Here is a 14,229-nt window from a genome sequence, read left to right as displayed (position 1 = left end):
GGGGGAAGGAGGGGCACTGAGCTGGGGCCTTGAGCAGCAGAACCCCCAGCGCCGGCCCTGGTCGTCATGTTCGAGAAAGGATCAACTGCTTTATCAGCTGAAAATTATATGCTCAAGCTCCAGCCTTTGCGAACTATTTAATGTAGACATGTCAAACATCCGGCCTGATGGCTGAATCAGGCCCCCAGAGGGCTTCTATCAGGCTCACAAGCAACTAATTGTCATCCGCTTCCTTCTCTGCCTCTTGCTTCCCTCTGCATCACAGCTTGCCTTGCTGGGCATGCTCAGCTGCACAGGAGCTACAAAGCAAAGCCTCTATTTTCTCCATTGCCTGGCCAGCACATGAAGCAACTTATGTACAAAAGCTCATAGTGCCCAGCCATTTCATATTTTCCCTGCACTGTTTCATGTTTTCAAAGCACTGACCATGAGATTTCTGTAATGAATGTCAATAACTCAAAAGTAGGTTTGTAGCTTACAGACACATACCTGACCAATATCCAAACAGCACACTCAAGGTTTCTTCAACACAGACATTGTGTTCAGATTTTGATGCAATAATTCAGAGCAAAAGGTGTCAGTTATCAGGAACTATTAAATAAAATATTGCAGGAGTGCTAATCTTTTAATCATCTTTTAAGTGTTTTTTTAAATCTTTAATTGTGTCTGTCTGTGTCCTTTTAAAGTTTATATCTCCACTACCAGGCATTACATTTTATGACACACCTGGCCCAGCCAGGTCTCATTTATATATATAGCCCACTGTTAGCACAGTTAGTACAGTTTTAAGAGCACTAAGTGGCAAATGATTTATAGAAAGCTGTAAATATCTAGCAGCAACAAAAGCTTTTTGAGGTAGGAAGGGAGTCTATGGGGGAGAACATGGAGGTGTTTTCTGAGGAGGTGCTATTCTCTCTACTGGTAAGTAAAGTTCCTGAAGAGAAAACAATCTTTGGAGAAGTTGAGAAGCTTATTAGCAGAAAAATGCCACTTTCTGGTGTGGGTCTCTTTTATTCTCCAGTCTGTAGGTAACTGAGGGAGGAAAAAGTTATGTCTCCCTCCTCTGCGAAACCTGATTTTTGAAAACTTTGTTCCCTAAAGTAAGAAGTTCTATTGTGCATGTTAATGTATAGGCAGTCAGACTGGTTTTCAGGGCATGGTCTAAAACATATGACACAGCGGTTACAGTCCCACCCTTAGGCATGTAGCTTGCTCCCCGTTGCCTGCCACTCCTGGGCTCACTACTTGAGCTCAAGCACTGTGAGAAGGAAGGATTTGAAGGGGCAAATTTTAACCTGTCTGAACTCCTTCAGTGCAAATTGGATCAGAAACAGTAGGACCACCATCACTAGAGAAACCTCAGTGAGAGGAAACTGGAAGAGATGGTCTTTAGTTTACTTCAGCTGAGGTGGTGGTGTTAGCCAAATCGCCCTCAAGAGAGGTGTGGGGGAACTAATTAGGTGGGCAAAGGTGGCAAAAATTACACAGGAGCAATAACCTATGTATACCAGAGTCAGTCCTCCCAGGAGCCTGTTAAATTATGAGGGAATTTTTATACTAAAATAGAACTTATTAGAAAACACTCAAGCATACAAGAAAACTCAGATTCTCAAAAACATACAAGCCTAAGAAAAATAGGAAAATCAAGAGACGTTTGCATTAGGAGGAATTGTAGCGATGAGGGGTGATGTTAATACCACTCCAACGAATGAAGAAGAGAGCAGCTCACAATCTCCTTTATTTTCCTCCCCCCCACAAAAAAAGATACCATGTGAGGTGGGTGGGGCTTAGAGAGCCCCCACAGAAGCTGCCCTTTTAAGGACATCTCAGCAAGAGCTATAACTGACCCAAGGCCATTCCAGCAGCTGCAAGTGGAGGAATGGGAAATCAAACCCGTTTTTCCCAAATAAGAGTCCACACACTTAACCACTACACCAAACTGGCTCTTGTGAGAGAGTCTGGTTGATGGGTGTCAGGAAAATTCCTTTGTCTTGAAGAATGACATTGCACCAGACCTTTGTTAACAGCTCAGGCATTCGTATTCACATTTCCAAAGTTTATACTGGATTCTGGAATGTGGTGCTTGAGGAAGAAACTTTCTCTGCATGGCTGTTTGAAGGCAGTGTGTTGTCTTCTTGGAACACTTCAGGAACTTGGCTTCTCTCGGGGCTGCTTCTGGTTATGTCTTTTGGAGACAAAGGTGCATGATTTGCAGGGCTGGGCAGCTAGTAGATGAAGTACAGCCTGAGGCTTACATGTTCTTGTGGGTGCAGGTTACCTACAGTATAGCAGGCTAGGCAAGGAGCATGCTAAATGCTGTATAGTCCATGAGGGCCAAATGCCCATAGTTGATCAGGCATAAATGTCAGCTTGTCACAGTCCATAGTCCAATATAGTTAGAGAGGGGGTCCAGGGCTAACAGTGTGTGCGTGTGTAAAAGGAAGCATCCAGATCACCTGTTCACAACTGCTCATTCCTCTTCCAGGGCAGTTAATATGTTTACATGATTTAGTAGTCTGAGGGCTACCATGGGTTGGAGTAGGTTTGTTTGGTGTTTTTTTAAGTAAGGCAGTTCCTCTTTCCAAGAATAAAACACTTCGGTTTCTAAAGACACCTTTAATCTTCTACATTTTAAGCAGGAAGCACTAACAGGTGGGAGTGATTTACAGCAAAGGAACATGCAGCAAGTTTGGCAGGGGGTGGGACATAAATGCTAGCTAGAGTTCATCCCCCACCCCCAGTAATTTGAGGGGTCTGCATCTGCCTTCTTGAGACTCAAGGACTGGACAACCAAGAGACAAGACAGGGGGCCATGTGGCTTTCTGGGCTTGCAGCAGAGAACCCCCTCGAGCTTTCCAGCCACAAAACAGTTTACCAATAATATTCCCAGTTACAGTTCAGAGGCTTACTGGCCATGTCCTCCATTTGGCTCTGGTCACATCTAAGGCTAGAGCAGTGTCTTATTTAAGACAGAAGATGATACTGGATTTATATCCCGCCCTATACTCTGAATCTCAGAGCAGTCACAATTTCCTTAGCTCCTCCCCCCACACAACAGACACCCTGTGAGGTAGGTGGGGCTAAGAGAGCTCTTACAGAAGCTGCCCTTTAAAGGACAACTCCTACAAGAGCTATGGCTGACTCGAGGCCATTCCAGCAGGTGCAAGTGGAGGAGTGGGGAATCAAACCCGGTTCTTCCAGATAAGAGTCCACACACTTAACCACTTCATCAAACTGGCTCTCTATAAGGAAAAAGGTGGCAGCTTAGAGCTTGCTTCACTGCTTGCTCATCACACAAAAACTGCCATCCTTCTCTTGTAGCACAGCCGGGGATCTGCTTATCAATTTCAGCAAATAAACTCAATTCCACACATTATTCTAAGGCACATTTATCTATAGACATAAAACTGGTTTCATGTTGGCAAATCTCAGCTCCCTCATTGGTTGAGACTGAGTGGACTGCACTTCATCAGCCTTTGGTCAAACTATCAATCAAGAGTACTTGTGTGCCATTGGTTGAGTTTGCTCCTCTCTCTCACCCGAGTGGTTGTTGCTACCAGGGCCAGCACGCTCACTAGGCAAATTAGGCATTTGCCTAGGGCGCTGGACCCGGGGGGGGCTAAATTCCACCCAAGACAAATTCCTAATTGCCAGGGGCCACCTCCTCTCCCCCCCCACCCCGGCACAAGCAGGCCACCTTGCTGTCCCCCCCTCCCCAGCACACTCAGGTGCCAGCTTTGTGCTTACCAGCTTCAGCCAGCATCGTAAAAGACCCTTCTGTTAATATCAAGTGGGAAAAGGCTTCGCTCACCCCTCCCTTCCTGTTCCACAAGGGAGGGGTGACAGCAAAGCCTTTTCCCACTTGATATTAACAGAGGGGGTCTCTTGCGATGCCAGGCAAAGCCGGTAAGCAGGAGGCTGGCATCGCTACTCTAAGCAAGGGGGGGCGCGGTGCCACAGATAAAACGGGAGGGGGTCGGCCTGGGGGTGCATAGGCAGTAAGTCTGCCTGGGGTGCTGCACACTTTTGGGCCAGCCCTGGTTGCTACCAAGCAAAGTTTTGGCAGTTGCAAATGAAAGGCAGGTTTTCCCTCCAACTTCCCCCACCCACATTCTACCATCTGAAGCATCTTTGGATTCCTTGAGAGATGGAGGAAGCAAATGCAAGCCACTTTGGCAGTGAAAAGCAAGCCTTAGTTCTGGCAGTTACTGGCTCTCCCTACTCTCCTCCTATTGGCTGAGCCACTTGTCACACTGATTCATAGAGGAGAGAAAGAAAACTTTCCTTTGATTGGCTGAGTGAGGGAGGAGGAGGAGGGAGACAGCCAGAGAAAGGCTACCTTTGATTGGCTGAGGACACCTCTGAGAAGGGGTGGGGGGAATGGCATCCTGTGCCAACAGACCAGATGCAGAGAGATATTGAAGTCCTGTGCTTAAGGCCAACAACATTGTCAGAAAGAGACTTGGTCTGAAAGGTATCACTACAGACCTCTGAAGCAGAACTCATTGAAGTTACTCCTGATTACAGCTGTGGTGGAGTTTGAAGAGGGCATAGGAGTTAGGGTTTCAGAGTGGGGTCTGCCAGTCACAGGTTCTGGCTGTGGGAGCTGACTGAGTGATTTTGGACCAATCATATGCTTCCAGTCTAACCTATCTCACAGGGTTGTGAGAGAAGAATGATGTAAGCTGCCTTGGTTCCCCCCCCTCCACTGTGGATAAAGACTGTCCTTTGCCTATGTATAGGCTGCAGGGAGGAGGGACGTGATGGAAAGCTGAAGTCAGAGGGGCAGATAAAGGGAAGGAGATATGAGTTGCCAACTCCAGGTTAAGAAATTCCTGGAGATTTAAGGGGTGGGGCCTGGAGAGGATGGGGTTTGAGGAAGGGTGGGACCTCAAACAGGTACAATGCCATTTCCCCCTGTGGAATCAGTCTGGAAAATTCCTGGACATTTGGAGGTGTTGCCTGGGGAGGGTGGGGTTTGTTGAGGAGAGGAAGCTCAGCAGGGCTGTGTGCCAAGCGTGCTTATTTCTGTACCATAATTGTCTCTTAGACAAAGAGCAGGTCACCAGCTCTCTACTGCTCCCCCCTTATTTACAGCCATTGGGCAAGCAATAAATCCATCTGGCCCAAGGATGTTTATGCTACAGCCTGGCTTGTACCACTTTCAAGTCTCCTCTCCCACAGGTTCACACAGACAACTCTTATCTTCTGTTAGAGAAGTGTGAGAATGGGAGATGTTTTTAATAGCCTAAATTCCTTAGTAATGAAAGAGATAGTGTGTAGTAACCTTTGAACCCGTGACTCAAGTATACATCTGTAATGTAACCTTTGAAGATATCCTATATAGCAACTGTGTAACCCTGTATACGTCATTACTCCCAAGGCTTGTGTCCTTGGTACAGCTTCTGAGTTTCTAACAATAAAACAGCTTTGATTTAAAACAAAAGGCTGCTTATTGAGAAATATCGATGCTTGACACCTCTAAAGCTACCATTTCCTCAAGGGAGACTGATCTCTGGAGGTCAGTCGTGATTATGGGAGAGCTCCAGACTAAACCTGGAGGTTGGTAATCCTACAGGATAGGGATGCCAGCCTCCAGTTGGGACCTGGAGATCCACGGAATTACAGTTCATCTCCAAACTACAGAGGTCAGTTTCCCTGGAGAAAATGGAGGCTTTGGAAGGTTGACTCTGTGGCATTGTACCCCACTGAGGTCCCTGTCTACCCTAGGCTCCATCCCCGAATCTCCAGGAGCTTCCCAACCTGGATCTGGAAACCCTCCCCTTACCCCATTCCCGGGCAGGGGCAGGGCTCTTTTTATAGCAGGAGCTCCTTTGCATATTAGGCCACACACCTCTGATGTAGTCAATTCCCAAGAACTTACAGGGCCTAATGTAAGCTCCAGGAGGATGGCTACATCAGGAGTATATGGCCTAATATGCAAAGGAGCTCCTGCTACAAAAAGAGCCCTGGGCAGGGGGCACCTGGCAATCCCATTATGTGGAGGGGCAGCATGTACATTCTCTAAACAAATTGCTTCTAGCTCAACTCCCGATTGAGAATATGAGAAGAAAATGATAATGGCTGATAAATAGGTAGTCAAAAATAACAATGGAATTGGTTTCAGTGTGTAACATACTTACAGTGTAAGTAAACATAAACTGCCTTCTTCGGATCCAGAATCAGTCCCTGTAGTACCTGCCTACATTCAGGAAGTTAAGAGTGAAAAAAAGAAGAAAGCAGAAAACAGAGTGCCTTAAAACACTGAAGTTAGTCAAATTACCCTGTAATATACTGAGTCCTCCGCCTCCCCATGCAATCATGCAATAAATAAATACTGCCCTGAGCCACTTGTTGGGAAGGGCGGGATAGAAGTCATAAAATAAATAAATAAAATAAATAAATAAAACCATTTTTCTAGATTGGTTTTGGCCTGCAAAGTTAACAGAGGAAATGTGAAGTGTCACCTTTCCTTGCTGCACCCTGACCCAAACGTCTATAGGGAGTCTGTGAGATAACAGAATGGTGCTGCTGGCAGCTTGGTGCAAAGTACACTGGCTGCTTGTGTAGTGCAAGTAAAGGACAACTCGGTAAAACAAGCCCTCTTCAGACCAGCTGGAGCTCACCACAGACATTAACATGTTCTGGGAGGACTACAGTAGGTGCATCTCTCTTTGTGTATGTTCACAGCAGTTAGGGGAGCAATGTGAATGGGTTGCCTGGATGGGCTTTATTTATTATTGTGCTTATTTTCTCATTTAAGAAAGGACTAAATAAATATTTCACAGTCCATTGCAAGAACTTTTCATTACCATTTCTTTGTGCAGCAGTAGTAATAGTAGTAGCAGTAGTATAAGTAATAGAATCTGCAAGTACTTAAACACGATTCAAGAGGGACCATCTGGTGAAACCGATTCAGCTGCCTACTATAGTATAATCATTATTCTGATCCTCATGCTGGTCAGGTTAGTACTTTTACTGCATGTTGTCTCAGATGTACATTGAGTGCAACTGAGACCACAGGTGTATTTAAGGGTGCTGCCTTTACTTCTTTTAAATGGGCTCATGGACATTATGCCACTTTGTCTTTGATTGGGAAGAAGTCACTGTTTTCTGAGTCAAATTTTTTTTTAAATACAAGCAAAGGACTAGAACACTTTTCATCCTCAGAAATGTCTCAGTTATGCCATAGCCTAAGTCTAGCTAGATAGGGCTGGTCATGTTAGTCTGTTAGACTCTAAATCAGAGTCTTGTGACACTTCAAAGATGACATTTTTATTCTACATAAGCTGCTGTGAACTAGAATCCACTTTGACAAATGCAAGTAGTGGGTTCTCGCTGCACAGTTAGCATCCATCACATGCATCAGAAAAGTGGGCTCTAGTACATAGAAGCTCAGGCTAGAATAAAATGTGCTAAAAGCTTCCTGTTTCTTTCTGCTAGCTACTAAATAAGTTCTTGATGTGATCTGCACTACAATCTGACCTATGTGTTTCAGATGGTTACATCTTACATTCCAAGCAAATATCAAGCATGATTTTCAAGGGCAAATACCAGACTGAGCTCTTAAATCAGGGGTGTCAAACATGCAGCTCGGGGGCTGAATCAGGCCCCCAGAGGCAGGGGCATCTTAACAGCATTATGGGCCCCGGGCAAAGCAGTGTACTGGGCCCCTACGACAACTGCTCACAGGAATAAAAATGTAAATGGTTACTAGTACTGCGTCATACACAGATTAGTATGGGGCCCCTATGCTCGTGGGGCCCAAGGTCAAGTGCCCATCAGGCCCATGCATTAAGACAGCCCTGCCCAGAGGGCTTCTATCAGCCCCCCACGCAACAAGCTCTTGTCTGCTTCCTTCTTCCTATATCTTGCTTCCTTCTGCATCTCAACTTGCTTTGTAAGGCTTGCTCAACTGCGCAGGAGCTACAGAGCAAAACCTCAGTCTTCTCCATTGGTTGAGGCTCCTTCCTCTCCTGGTCCCCTGGGGGGGAGGGAAAGAGCCAGAGCTTCCTTTGCCCAGTTCCCTGGATCCCATGGGAGAAATACAAAGAAAGCACCTTTAAGACCAACAAGTGCCAATGTTTTAAACATGTTTTAAGTTTCAAAAAATCTTTTGTTGTGTTTGTGTCCTTTCAAAAGTTTATATCTCTGCTACTTAATCTTAAATATGTACACACATGGCCTGGCCCAACACGACACAGCCTAGTCCAGCCCAACAAGGTCTCATTTATGTCAGATCCGGCCCTTGTAACAAATGAGTTCAACATTCCTGTCTTAAATGCTGGGCAGAGCTGGTCTGAATTAGACCCAAGCTGATTGCCTAACATTAACTTTTGCAACTGGACAGGTAACTTACAAAAGGGGTGCAGTGTGAATGGGAACCAATAAGTGCTTGATTAAGATTGGAAGGCACATAATGTGGCAACCTTGCTAAAGCTAAACAGTTGGGGAATGTGATAGGGCCTTAATGGAAGACCTCTTGTGCCAGCTTGGTTTCTAGACTAGAAGTGTGATGGGATATAAATGCAGTTAATAAAATCCTAGCCTTTTCTTTCTGAATACACTGAGTTCCCTCCATTGCAACACAGACAGAAGTATGCTAAATCAAGGAGTAAGGAAAAACCCTGTAAAAGTAAAATAGGTGCACTGTTTTTTAAAGTACTATTAGAGATAACAAAATGGTGGGAAAATTAACCATTTGGAAGAAGTTGTGAAACGTATCTCTAAAACTCATTTGCCAGCAACAAGGGGGTCATAAGTGGATGTTAGTGCTAAACAACCACCGATGCAGCTGCAGATACCAACAAGGCATGGTTACATATAAATAATTTGCCACTTTCTCTGCCCACCTCCACACCATTATGGTTGATGATAGGCAAAAACAATAGATGTAGCCCCCTCCACAGGTATAGAGCTATGGTGATGGGAAATTCTTTATCTTTCATATTTCTTATGCTATTGATGAAGGTGGCATCCATAACCAGGAAAAAAACCCCACAAATTATTTTAAAAGATAGCCTTTATTCCTCATTGATTTGTTGGAGTTATTTCCTGAAAAGTTCCTCCAACTAATTTAAGAGGAAATAAGATTGCTGGGCTTGATAAACTTAATGGCAGATAACTGATGCCTTGGAGAGGAACAAAGTTTGACTCCAGCTTTAAGACCAACAAAGTTTTATTTAAGATACGTGCTTTCATGCACACACACACTTCTTTGGATACAAAGAAATGGAAATTAGCAGTTCATACATATAGGTAGAGGGTGACCAGTAAATTAGCATAAAGCATCAAATGAAGATGTTTAACAGATTTTTTTAAATTTTTATTTTGTGTGTGTCTGTCTGCACCTGAAAGTCATGTCATCTTCTGGTGACTAACCCCCACTGGGGGCCTGGAGGATATTCAGGGAGGTGGCTGAATAATCCTGCCCTCACCTCCTGACTGGGTATTTCAAGGTCTCCCATCCAAGTACTGACCACAGTCAACCCTGCTTAGGTTACAAACCTGAGATCAGGTTTTCCTGGGCTATCCAGGTCAGGGCAAGATGTTTAACAGATTCAAGGACCAAAAAGAAAGCTTGGCTTATATGGTCATTTGTTTGGGTTTAATTCTTTGGGGGAGGGGCATAGTGAAAGTAATAAATATCTCACAATTGGAGATTGATAGGCAGATGTATCCTTAATTGTAGAATGCTGAGAGTAATTAACAGAGACCCTGTCATAACACCGTATCCTCTCAAGCGTGGAGGTACCCTCACAGCATCTTCTTCTTTGAAGTGGATGTAGAGTGATCTCTCCTGTCCCCAGATCAGAGAAATACATCCCAATCTACCACTCAAAATTACATTACATTGTACATTATGTTACAGCCCACCAGCAGGCGAGTGCACTTGAGTTTCTTTGTCAGGCTGAGGGGCAGGAGGGAAGGCTTTGACAAGCTGGTGCCGGGGCAGGAGGGAAGGCTTCAAGGCTATATATACATATGCACACAAGTAGTAGATGAGGTGTACACTTCTTTACATCAAGCCGCATACCAAAGTGACAGCTGCCCCCCCCCCGCCCACAAATGAATGCCAAATGTTTCCTATGGGGACTGAGGCAATTGCCCTGATGGGGGCAGCAGACCCCCTGATCCACCCACAAAATGAACTCCAGGTGTTTCCTGTGGGAAACCTCTATGAGACTGAGGACAACTGCCCCGTTGGGGAATGGGTGGAGACAAATGCTAGGGGTTCTTCATTATCCATTCATAGAAATGAGTCCATCTCTCCAGCACTTCATGCTTAGGTTCATCATTTAGAATGTCTGTCAGCATGTCTATTTCTTATTGGTTAAAAAATTATTTTTGGTAAATATGATGCCACAAATAACCAATAAGATAGCTAATAATACATATGGTAACTGCTACTAGGACAATTTTTGCCAAACACTGGGAAAAGAGGGAAGTACCGACTATAGAAGAAAATACCAGAAACCGTTGAAATGGACATGCAGACATTCTAAATAATGAACCTAAGCATGAAGTGTTGGAGAGATGGACTCATTTCTATGAATGGATAATGAAGAAAATAGAGTTTTAAGGTATGTCAAAATGTTATTCTTATACCTAGTTTAGAAGTTTACCACCTAAGGGTTGAAAGAGAACAAAGACATTTATTGTATCAATAAGTATATCTTCTCGCTCCTCCTTCTCCCTTTTCCTCGATTTTACACCCTATATAGTCATAACTACAATAAAACCTTTTTGAAAAGAGATCAAAATTACTTCTCTACAAGAGGCAGTCTGCTGTGTCTTAAAACATAACAGCTGATAAATGCTGCCAGGACTATATAAAAATAAAAACCCTTAAAATCTGTTGATAAAACCCTTCTATAAGGGTATAGATATATTACAATGGAATAAAAATACTAATCAGCATTAAGTGTTAAAATCTTTTATACACAGACCTTAGCTGAAACATTCAAAATCAAAATAATGAAATACTTTGAAAGGGCATAAGAAATTAAGGCATCATTAGGTAGGTGTTTGCAATAACAAAATAATAATTAATGGGGCAGAGTTATTAGAATGGAGCAGAACTACTAAATATTCATTATGTAAGTAGGTGCATTACTTGTTTGCTGAGGGACTTTTACTATAGGAATATAACATTTTATTTCTTCCCTCCTCTGAATGTCAGAAGTTCTGAATGAGAACCTCCTAAACAAGGGTTCCGACACTTCCCACCCTCACATACATTTGCAAACATGGGTCATATTATTAAAAATAACTTATTTAAGCCTTGCAGAATATGTTACACAAAATCATGTAAATTACAATGTTGTGCAATATTGATTTTGAAAATCTTACATTGTAAAAGTGATTCTCTCCCTCTCTCTCTCTCTCTCACACACACACACACAGAGCGGGGAGAGGGAGGGTGTTGGCATGTATGCACATTTTCTTAATACAAGCCATTAAATGCCAGGTTCTGCATTTGCAGTTATCAAAAAATCTATAACCAGGGTGTGACGAAATCTAAAAAAGGCAGTCATAATTCTAAAACAATCTGTTTTTTGGAGCTGCATTTCTTCTGCAAGCATGGATCAAACACACACACAGAGCCAGAGAGGGAGGGGGGAGGGGGTTGGCATGGATGCACATTTTCTAAAAAGAGACCATTAAATGCCAAAGAGCAGAAATTCCAGAACACGCATAGAGATTCCAGTTTTCTATGCAATGCACATTTTCTAAAAAGAGACCATTAAATGCCAAATAGCAGAAATTCCAGAACACACACACACAGAGAGAACCAGAGAGAGAGAGAGGTTTGGCAAACACAGCACTTCTACAAAACCAACCATTAAAATGCCAAAGAGCAGATTAATTAATATTCTTACTAGGCTCCTTGAATACTGTGACAGCCTGGGGTTGTTGTTGTTGAGGGGGGTGAGATGTCTGATCTTCCTCATCCGAAAAACCTCTGTCAAAGACAGATCAGGTTAATCCTAAACCCCTTACATTTATCTTTTGAGCATGATTGTCTCATCAAAAAAAGTCCCAGTAGAGAATTTTTACCTATTTCACTAATGGGATACTGTTGCAGTTCTAAAATGCTCTTCATGGCAACTGTGGCTAATTCCTGGGACTCCGTACACAACACCTCATCAAGAAAATCTAAAAAAACAGAATAAGATGCTTGATAAGTCTTGTTAAAATGACTATCTGCTGAATTTTCTCTAACCCCCACATCCCCTCCCAGATTTATCACCTTGATATCCATTGAGCTGAGATGTCATGTCAGAATTTTCGCTGGGCTGGGCTGTAAACAACTTGCAGCTTTAAAACTGTAGCTTTTAAAAGCTAGTAGCTTTTTAAACACTGGAGTTCACTCTCCTTCATATAGCTGATCAGAAAGGCTCAGAAAATATATTGCAGACTGATCATGTCATGAGATCCGATTTCCCCCAGAGATGTAGTTCTTTCCGTTTATTTATCTTATCAGGTCTATGCAGAGATTCTGATTTTAAAAACACATGTATTTAAGAATGTTTTAATAAAACCTGGTCTACACGACCTCGGGGCCTGACCGTTTAGGGGACCTTGAAACTCAATCACATTAGAAGCCAAAATATTTCTTTTGAAAAAAGTTTTGCAATGAATAATGCATTTAACACTTGTCTACACATCTGTCCATTGACCTCTGGCCTGACCTTTTTAGAGGGCTTGGAAGTCAAAATAATGCTTGTCTCACAAATAGCAATATATATGATCACATTAGAAGCCAAAATATTTCCTTGTTTTATAAAGCCTAGTCTACACATCTGTCCATTGACCTCTGGCCTGACCTTTTAAGAGACCTTGAAAGTCAAAATACTGCTTTTCTCACAAATAGTAATATATATGATCAAGCAGGTTAGAAGCAAAATATATTGGAAGAGTGTGTTAGGAGGGTGGCATAAGAATTCTGTATTGCTGAAAAGAGAACAGAGTACCAAAAAAAAGCACCCAACATTTTCCCAAATGCCTTTCATTCTCTCTTCCATGGTTTTTTTTTCTCACAGCACACACGCTTTCCCTCTGTAAAACACACAGAGAGACAGTGAAAATGCCTAGCGTTAGGGATGTCAGTCTCCAAGTGTGGATCTCCTAGAATTACAACACATCTGATTTTGAAAAACTCTCCCATTGCAAAGCACAAAACCCCCATTGTAAAAACCCCACAATAGCAACCATTTTACTCACATTACAAACTCCTCTCTCAACAAATAACCAGGGCTGGGTATCCCCAAGCATTTGTCTCCACCCATCCCCCAACAGTAGGGTTGCCAAGTCCAATTCAAGAAATATCTGGGGACTTTCGGGGTGGAGCCAGGAGACATCAGGGCGGAGCCAGGAACAAAGCTGTGACAAGCATAATTGAACTCCAAGGGAGTTCAGGACATCACATTTAAAGGGACTGCACACCTTTTTAAATGTCTTCCTTCCATAGGAAATAATGAAGGATAGGGGCACCTTCTTTTGGGGCTCATAGAATTCGACCCCATGGTCCAATCGTTTTGAAACTTGGGAGATACTTTGGGGAGAGTCACTAGATACTATACTGAAAATTTGGTGCCTCTACCTCAAAAAACAGCACCCCCAGAGCCCCCGAAACCTCCAGATCAATTCCCCATTATATCCTATGAGAATCGATCTCCACATAGAGAATAATGAAGTACTCAGCAGACTTCCCCCCCCCCATTTCTGGCAACACTGAAGGGGGACTGGCCTCTCTACTCACGAGTTGCTGCCAACTTCTTCAAAGTAACACAGACACCCCATCCCAAAAGGAAGCCTTTCAATCAGCGACTGAAGCCTCCGGAGGTAGAAACGCACATAGTCCTCTGGGGGCGGAGCTCCCCCCTCCGCCGGCCAGACTCCCCGAGGAAACGCCTGTGGCAGCCGGAGAGGATGCAAGGACTACGAGTCCCAGCATGCACCTCGCAAAGGGAGGCCGGACTGGAGCGAATAGCAGGCCAGCGGTGGGCGGGTCTTTGTGACCCGAAGGAAGGGAGAAGCCTAAAGCCTGCAAGGGAGGAAGGCAGGCAGGGAAAGAGACACCGAGCCGTTTCCCCCCCCCCCCGCTTCCCCGCTACCACATTTTTGGAGAGCGGGGGATGAGGCTGCTAATTCAGGGGTCCCCCAGCAGGGCGGGGGGGGGGTTGGGAAGCCTACCCAACAGAGCAGTTGTCCTCAGTCCCATAG

This window comes from Heteronotia binoei, chromosome 5, assembly GCF_032191835.1.
Source record: "Heteronotia binoei isolate CCM8104 ecotype False Entrance Well chromosome 5, APGP_CSIRO_Hbin_v1, whole genome shotgun sequence".
Taxonomy (NCBI): domain Eukaryota; kingdom Metazoa; phylum Chordata; class Lepidosauria; order Squamata; family Gekkonidae; genus Heteronotia; species Heteronotia binoei.
This window is presented reverse-complemented; position numbering follows the sequence as displayed.